This window comes from Barbatula barbatula (genome assembly GCF_947034865.1).
Source record: "Barbatula barbatula genome assembly, chromosome: 23".
Classification (NCBI taxonomy): Eukaryota; Metazoa; Chordata; class Actinopteri; order Cypriniformes; family Nemacheilidae; genus Barbatula; species Barbatula barbatula.
This window is the reverse complement of record NC_136786.1, coordinates 13861178-13870002: the sequence shown is the minus strand read 5'-3', so window position 1 is coordinate 13870002 and position 8825 is coordinate 13861178. Positions and strand designations below refer to the sequence as shown.

The window sequence follows — 8825 nt, the reverse complement described above, 5'->3', positions numbered from 1 at the left end:
ACAAGAGAAGAAAGAGATGTTTGGGTTTCAGAGCTGTTTTGTTGGTAAATCTGCCGCAAAGATACTGTTTTAAAATGTAACAATTGCACGTGATATAGCCATGTATACTTTGGTTTTCTAGTCATCCAATGCATTCTTCATTTTCTGTATGATCAGTCTACATCCAGTTAAAAATGTTGCCGCCTGACTTTCCCCCTCTGCCATTGTCATAGATACATTTAGGCGAGCCTAAGTATCTATCTTAAGTGTGTGCAGGTCTGTCTCCAGCCAAGCCCAGGTCTAAGAATGTTTCGGCAGGGTCAGAGAAAGGAATTTAAGTGAACTTTGTACCTCCATTGCAGAGAATGCTGGGTTGCCATTAAATCAGATGTCTAAATGAATCACTGTGTATGAGAATATCACTGTATCAACTATATGGAGTTTAGAGTTTTGCATTTCAAAACCCAAGCGAGACGAATGTCAAAGCATCAGTATGAACAATCCAGCTGTTACCAGTTAAACATCTCAGCACGCTGATAACAAAGTCGGAGATGAATGCTAGCTGTGACTTAAAAGTAAGAATTTGTTATGGTGGTGTGCTTGTGCCGGTAGTTCGGATTTATATACATTATGCTCTGCCAACATTTACACATATCAATAAATTCATAAACAAACTTCAGCAGGAAAATAAACCAACTTCTTTGGTTGATTTATAATGTTTAACCTATTCCTAACCTAAAGTTAAACAAAGTGTTAAGGTGACAACTTGGTGTAAATCAGTGGTAACATTTCTAACAATACACTTTAATCCCAAAATAATCAAATGTTTTGGTCTCAAAGCAAAGTGTGGACACTAAAATGCATTGATAAAGCATCGCAGGCTTGTTTGGGCAAATAAAATATTATCCTGTCCCATCCTCTCAGAGAATGCCTCTTTCGTGGCTTTTACTAAAAGTGTTGTCTAGTCCGCTACAGATCTTCATGATGGGTCATTTACATTTGGCAGAATCTCAGCGTCGGCCGTCTCCGACACAGAGGAAATCACAGTGGTCTTATCACTTTCTTGTGAGATTGGACACGCACATACCAAAGAGCTTAGGGCCTCTTCCAGTATCTAAGCGTGTGGGATGAACCTTTACTTAAAGTAAAACATAAATAGACTAACCTTTTTTAAGTCCAAGACATCAAAGTGTCTTAATTTGTGTCAGAATTTTCCAGTTCAGAATGGAAGAACTGGTCCCTTTTCTGTCTTTTCCAAAGATACTGTACCGTCTAGTCGTGTGTTAAGTGGAAATAGTTTTCTTGGATACTGATAACAGCCGTTACAATCGAAGGGATTATCTATTTAATTCCATGGAGTACTTTGGTTCTTTTATGTTTTATTGAGGAAAAAAGGAAAAGGAATCTCTTTAATTGGGTGTTCTGCATCTGACAAAATAACGTGCAGGTGTATTGTCCCTATTAGGAAAAGTGTTAACGGTGGCTATGCTAACAAGAACAAAGCTGCCGTGCTAGTGCAAACTGTCAACAAACACTTGTCATCATTCCGTAATGCACAGCGCAGCTGACTACGGCAGCTGGTTTAGTCTAAAAAAGTGCAGTACTTTATGTATTTGGGTCTGTTCGAGGTCGAGTCTCACCACAAACACTCCAGGGTTCGTTTGAAAGCGTACCGAGACTGCTTGTTTGGTCCGCTTTTGGTGCAAACTCGAGTGCGATTGCTGCTTTCACACCTGCCGAAACAAACCGCACAAAAACGAGCTCTAGTGCTACTAAATGAGTCAGGAGTAAAATCAATCTTATTGACACTAACTACTCTAAAAGAAAAGTTCCATATGGCCTAGGGATGCACCGATATGTTAATTTTGGCCGGTAACGATAACCGATGATTCTTTAATATATATTGGCCATCTAGATATTAATATAACTTTTCCTAAGTGTCCAAAAAGTGGACAACTGCTTTTATATTAAAACATTCACCGCAGAAAGTTCTCTTTTTCCCCTGAAATGTTCTTAATAGCCACAAGTCTAACAGGTCTCAAGACAGAAAGCATTCAGATTCAAACAACATGCTTCTGTTCCTCTAATTTACACATTCATAGGGGAAGCACTTTGAGGGCTACAGTATATAGAACAATAATTTGGTGCTTCAGTGGTTCTTCAGCAGTGGTTCTTTGAGGTGCTAAATAGAACGATTGAAGAACCATACATGGGCTTATCAGGTTCTTTATACAGAAACCTCATTCACCCCGAAGAACCAGTGAAGCCTGAAGAAATGGTGCTATATAGCACTAAAAGTGGTTCCCCCATGATTACGAGCACAAGACGCACTTTTAGTGCTGACTAAAGATTAGGGTTGGGTATCGTTTGTATTTTATCGATTCCGATTCTTTGTGATTCCTAGTTTCTGTAAAAACGTTTTGTGTATGTATACACAATAGCAACCATGTTTTTATAAATATAGTAAAAATGGTTAGTAAAACATTTTCATAAAGGCTTTCATTGAGATATCAGCAGATTAACACATGCACATTTCTGAAAATGGGCCTACAGGGATTTCTAAGAGGAATTGAAACGTTTCGTTAATATCAAGTATTCAATTCTGATTCCAGGATAATAATTCATTTTCGATTGCCAACCCCTACTCAATGCTCTGTCAGTTTAAAGATTTTGTGTTTTTCACGTGATGTATCAAAGTTGAATTGCCGGAAAGAGATCTCTGCAATCACCCTGAATTTTGCTGCTTGTATGATGTCGTTAAAGGGTTTTCACCAGCATGTCAGGTGTTACAAGAGCGGTCTAATCTAACAACAGTTATTGTTTCAAATGTGAGACCTGGATGTTCTATATGGCATGTTCAAGTGTTATTGACGTAACTCGAGAAACTACTTGAAAAAGAAGTGTCAGTCGAGAGTGATACATGTCTCAGAATCTCTTTGAACCTGTCATGACCAGTGAAAATTCGAGTACGTTAAGTGGTTTAACTGCTGGCAGTGTCAAGGGTAATAATTGAAATTCCACTGACGTTCATAACAGATTACTGCTGTTGTAATGATTTCTGGCTGCCCTGGAGACATCTGTTATCCTTTATATTTACATAAATGAACGGAAAAACTAATACATTGTATATTTGTGTGGGCTCATGAGCGAATCGTGGTATACAATGAAAACAGCATATTATTGTGCTTTGCAGATGGTGCTTGTTTTCTGTGTTTCAAAAACAAAACACATTCTGGGAACACTGCTATTCTGATAGCTTTAAGACAACAAGAGGTTTTATTTTGAGCTGAGCTTGCTTGCTGTGCCTTTACACTGCAACGGTGGCACCGAGTCTAAGGTGGCATTAAGATAATATTTACCAGACTGTTTAATGTTGCTCAGACGGGGCATAAAACCATTAACATATCAATTTGAAAAAATAATGTTAGGAAATACATGTTTCAAAAAGTTGTGAACCAATGTACTTTTTCATACCTCACGTTTGCGTTTTAGGGGTGTGACGAGATCTCATGGCACAATGTCCTCACGCAATTGGCATGATGGAGTCTTGGGCTCAAGATTGCGACCATTTTAGTCGTATTTGCTCCCTATATTTAACCTGTGCGACCTCAAAATATATATGGGAGCATTTGTGTGAGTTTACATTTTGTTGTGGTGCGACCCTTTTTTTAATATACTGTATGGAACAAGCTAATAACTGCACAAAGTATGTGCCTGCTGTGGGCTGCTGTGAGCTACAGTGTCCAGCCCGGCCATTCACAAAGACAACGTGATTTACTATCCCACAGCGCTTCTTTCCAAACCGTTTCTCTATGTAAACGTGTGCTAGACGGATAGCTTCAACTTTCGCGTGTGTCTTTCAAGTCTGCAGCACCAGTTCACATCGGTTGAGAGCTCTCTTGAACAGCACCGGACTGTACCACAAGTTCAGTATAGCAATTGCAAGTTCACACATTACATTTTAAATACATTCACAGGCAAAACTCTTCAAAACCTGGTCATCTGTCTCTTACATATGTGCAATGTAAGCAGAAAAGATGATGTGTCTATATAGTTTTAACTGGTCTCTAAGCTATGAGGGTTCGGTCAGTGGAGGAAGGAGGATTGACAGTGTGATATGATCACCACATCTGCAAACAGTATATAAAGAAAACTACCACAGCTTTTAACTAAAAGCAGCACCTTTTAAGGAAACAAATAGAAGTGTAACTATACTTCGTAGTATGATATTTTGCGATGCAAAATGTTACGCATCGTAGAGAGATGGGGATATTTTACAATATGATGTTCAATTCTATTTGTTGAGCGTTTTTCACGTCTTTCAGCCTGACTGCTGGCGAGTCACCCCGAAACCCATTACAAAGACAAGCACAAACGTTTTTATATGCCAAATTGCCAATGTTTATTTATCCACTAACCTGAGCTGCTGCATAACGTGATATCCAACATAAAGTAAGCCAAAAGAAACCAGCGCTGTTCCGATTAGAGAAGTGATGAAGTGAGTCGTTCTGTACATTAAAAGATTGAATGACATCCTAAGAATCAAACCAAGTATGTGATTTGCATGAGTGAAGAAATGTAATGCAGTTTATGTAATATGTCTTGCTGAAAGATATTTCTCATTCATTACTGTGTCAAGCAAAGACAGTGCAGCTCCAAAGAGACATGAGCCAATAGCGTTTGAGTGTGAGCTCTGTCAGAGCGTTTCATTTGTTGTACTGAAAGAATACGCCCTTGTATGTGTAACTACAATGTTACCTTTAATTTTTTCAAAATATCAAGATGTATATCGTATCGTGAACCTTAATCAGATTTGTTGTGCCCTGTGGAGATCGTTCGCGATCAAGGTGTGTATATTGGCAAAGAAACTATATGGCTGAAAATGGATTGTCTGCTAAGGGAGTGTGTGTGTTTACAACAATGATATGTGTTGTGTGTGTGCAGGAAAGTGGGTGCACCTCACCCGTGAAAAAAAAACATTATACTGAAAAGTAGATTAGGAGCTCCGGGTGCGAGACTGGCTTGGCATAAAGCACGGCTCTCCTTGGCGGTCCCAAGGAGGAATTGGCTGTTGCGAAGCAGATGTTGTGTCATTTCCCCGAAGAGGTGCCGTCACAACCCATGAGTCACCTAGTTGTTAACAAAAGGGGAGGGTTGTCCTAACTGCTGAGAGCTGACCTGTTGGGTTTATTCATCCCAGAAACAACAGTGCTTAACTGTGATTCTCATCAGACTCGCACACCAATAAATAAAAAGAGAAAACCACCTTTTGTTATTTGAATAAAGCATGTGGACTCAGTAAGAAAAGAGATCTGATCATAATGCTAATGTTAAATAAAAATGAACTGCATTATGACTGAGTCCACATTTTATTATTGGTTGCCCATAGTTTGCTTTGAACATTGATTAGTTTTTTTAAAGGGCATTTTTTACTCTATGGAAACGTTTTGTTCATGTTTTGACCCCTAATTTTGTCAGGAATTCTGCCCGTAGGAGAAAATGTTTTGGTTGAATGGTTAAATAAAAATCATCCGAAGCCTTTTTGTTTCACAAAAGGTTCTTTGTAGTGGGAAATGTTTTTAAAAATTATTAAAAAGAAAGAAATGGTTGTTATAATAATTTGTTTGTAAATTGATCTTATATATGTCCTATCTGTAATTATCCTTTTATTGCATATTTTTTATGTTGTTTTTTGAGGAAAATATATTGCATGCTACAATGTTAAGTATAGTCCAGGATTTAAACTTCGGAAAGTTTAGGTCAAATAAAAAAAATGATAGTAATCACAATATAATCAATCAATTTGATATCAAAGTAACAGGATGTTTCATGTTTTTATTTGCTGGGTATTTAATCAAGCAATTTCTTATATATGACATAACCAAGAATGTCTTTTTAACCAAAAATGTGCTAAATGAAATCATTTCCTTCATCTCATTTGATAATTTTTTATATCATTTTAATGACTACTCTGACAACAGTACAAAAACAGCTGCTTCACGATATATTTCATGTATAGAATCAAAACAGTAATGCATCATTTTGATCTGTAAACCATTCTGATTGGATAGTCACGTTCAGCATCATTACAGAAGATATAAAAGAGTATAAGCGCACATGTGACAACACATCATTTGAAAACTGTGTTAATGGCTGTGATATAGATGCAGTTCACGTTCAGTTTATGTTCTTAATTACAATCAGCAAGTTTTCTGCTCAATGTTATGAAATGTGGAAAGCTTTTCCATGCGTCATTAGAAGCTACAGCTGGTGAGACGTCCTCAGAATTCACAGAAGAGTGAGGAAAAACCGTGAAATGCAGCTCACCTTGACTCGACTTCATTTGGAGAGGTGATGTAATATACTGGAGAGAATGGATCATGAAGCCTGGCTTTAGTTCCTGCCAAAAGTACCCCCCTTAGGTACTGTAGCAGCGAATGTCAGATGTCCTGAATAGTTCCCAGAATCAGTAACAATAAAGCAGCAGAACTGAACAAATGTTACATTAAAGTGTTAGTTTCTGTATTCCTTCAACCAAATTCCAATAATTCGGAAAAATCTGTGATCATTGTTGAATAAGCCAAGCTGCATTGGATTTTTCAGCTTTAAGGGCAAAGTCTTTGGATGGCATTATCTGTCTGATCAAGAGAATTGGCGTGAAGCGTACGTGACATGAATGGCAGGTTGTGCGTGGTTAAGCGGGCCTCTCTCATGCTGTGTGGAGTGACCGAGCAGATGGGATGGAGGGCTGGCGCTTGGTGCCAGACGCAGGGAGGGCAGAGGGGTTTGCGAGATGCTCACCGCCATGTTGTAGAGCCACCTGCTTTTTGGCAGCACGTCAGTCCCTCAGTGCTGAAATGTGTTTGTGGCAGCCGCAAGGTCAATGTGTATGCCTGTTCCTGTTTAAAAGGATATAAGGTGCCAAGTTGGAGATGCGACCATACATATCTCTCAAATTAGTTTTTTCCACCTAATGCTTTTTTTACATTCAAAGGAAGCGACAGTAAATGCTTGCAAATGTTCATACAGATGTCTGTTTGTAGTAATTGAAAATGTTTTTTTTTGGTTGATTGTTTTTCGATGAATATTCTTTATCAATCAGAAATATGTTAAACTAAAGAAGTATGTTAAAAGTATGTTTATGCAGGTTCTAACTATTTATAAAGTTTGAAATTGACTCACACGTTGTTTGTTTAAGTGTTAGAGGTATTTTACCAAGTATCATTTCCAACATGCTTTCACAGAGTTTTGGGATCATATGACTGGATTGTGTGTTGTTAGCTGTGGTGGCATTTACACAGTTCGCTGCTCTGCCCTGCTTGTGTGCGCTAAGCAGGAGCATACGACTTGGCTTGCGCTCTGGAAACTTACAGCAAACCCTTTTGTGTTGCTGTCAGGAGCCCAGGACATTTTTCTGCACTGACTGTTTCTGCAGAAACTCAGGCTCCGTCGTGCAAGCTTTAAAAACAAAGAGGGAAAAATAAAAGCCATTTGAATGAGGCATGGAGACAAAACAGACGCTTTAAGATATGCCAGGAAGAGGGGGTGTGTATGAGTTTAGATTCCCACTAAGCAAAAACCCAGTATATCTAGTAACTGTGTGCATCATCTTAAAAGAATGACTAAGGACTGAACCCATTACTTCTTTCAGCTTTAGTCTTTTCTTCTTTGAACCATAAAAAGAGTCTTTTATTTGAGACTTTCTATAATTAAACATTCAGGGTTCAAAGTTCATCCTGGATACACTGGGTGATAGCTCCTCCCGTTCAAGTTCAGACCAACATGAGACAAGAGGACATTTAGTATTAGTTTTCTTTAAAAGATGGGTCAGTCAGAAATAGGCGATTGATATGTAAGCCTAAAAACTGATTTATCTTTAAATATAACTTGTGATTGACAATGAGATTTTTCTAAATTTGGAAAAGGTGATACTGCTCGTGTAAAACTTCTTATGATTCTAAGGTGCTAATGTGGCTGTTCAACCATTAATTGCAATTAATTACATCTAGAATAAAGGTTTGTGTTTATTTAAAGTATGTCTGTGCACTGTGCATATTTATTTTGTATTGAAACACACAAAAACATGTATATATTTAGGAAATATTTGTATATATAATTAAAATGATATAAACTTTTATTCATTTTTATAATTTTCTTTAATATATACACGTACGTGTATGTGTTTAAAAATACAAAATAAATATGCACCATTCACTGACATGTATTATGTAAACACAAACGTTTATACTGGATGCGATTAATCGTTGAACAGCCCAAGGTGGTGCGTGATAATTTTTTTTCACCCATTTAATGAATGACCAGGCTGATCGGTTTAAAGATGCAAAAATGCAAGTAATGCAACAAGCTGCAGAATTTTAGATATAACTGATGTCTGTGGCTGCGATACAGTTAGGGCTGTGCAATTAATGGAAATTTTTTTGTAATCGTCAATTTTGACCTTCAACAATTACAAAAACAAAATAATCTAGATAAAACGGTTATTGTGCTGCATTCCGATTTGCAAGGATCTTTTCTTGCTGTATAAATCCACAGTGCACCCCTTTCCTTTACAGTGGTTCAAATGTGCTATTTATTTACATTTATTGTTCAGTTGAAAAGTCAAGTTTAAAAAAAAATTCTATATTGTTTTAAAAGTTAATAAGTAATTGTGTTAAATAATCGCAACGCAGCGATCCTGTCTGCTTCGTCTACGAGGCCACCGGCCCTCCTCCAATACCAGCAACATGGTCTTGTTTGACGGTAGAGATGAGCTGGATGAAGTTTTGTCCCCCGCCTCAGAGTGCGACGACTGGGCCTATTCTGTCCTACCGGCGGAGGAATCCAGC

The 8825-nt window shown here is 37.9% G+C and overlaps 1 protein-coding gene across 1 annotated transcript in view; it reads left to right on the top strand.

The window, feature by feature from the left end:
• The window catches only part of map3k22 (mitogen-activated protein kinase kinase kinase 22), a 46134-nt gene that overhangs the window by 314 nt on the left and 36995 nt on the right, over positions 1 to 8825 (top strand). The gene's annotated exons all lie outside the window — the stretch shown is intronic.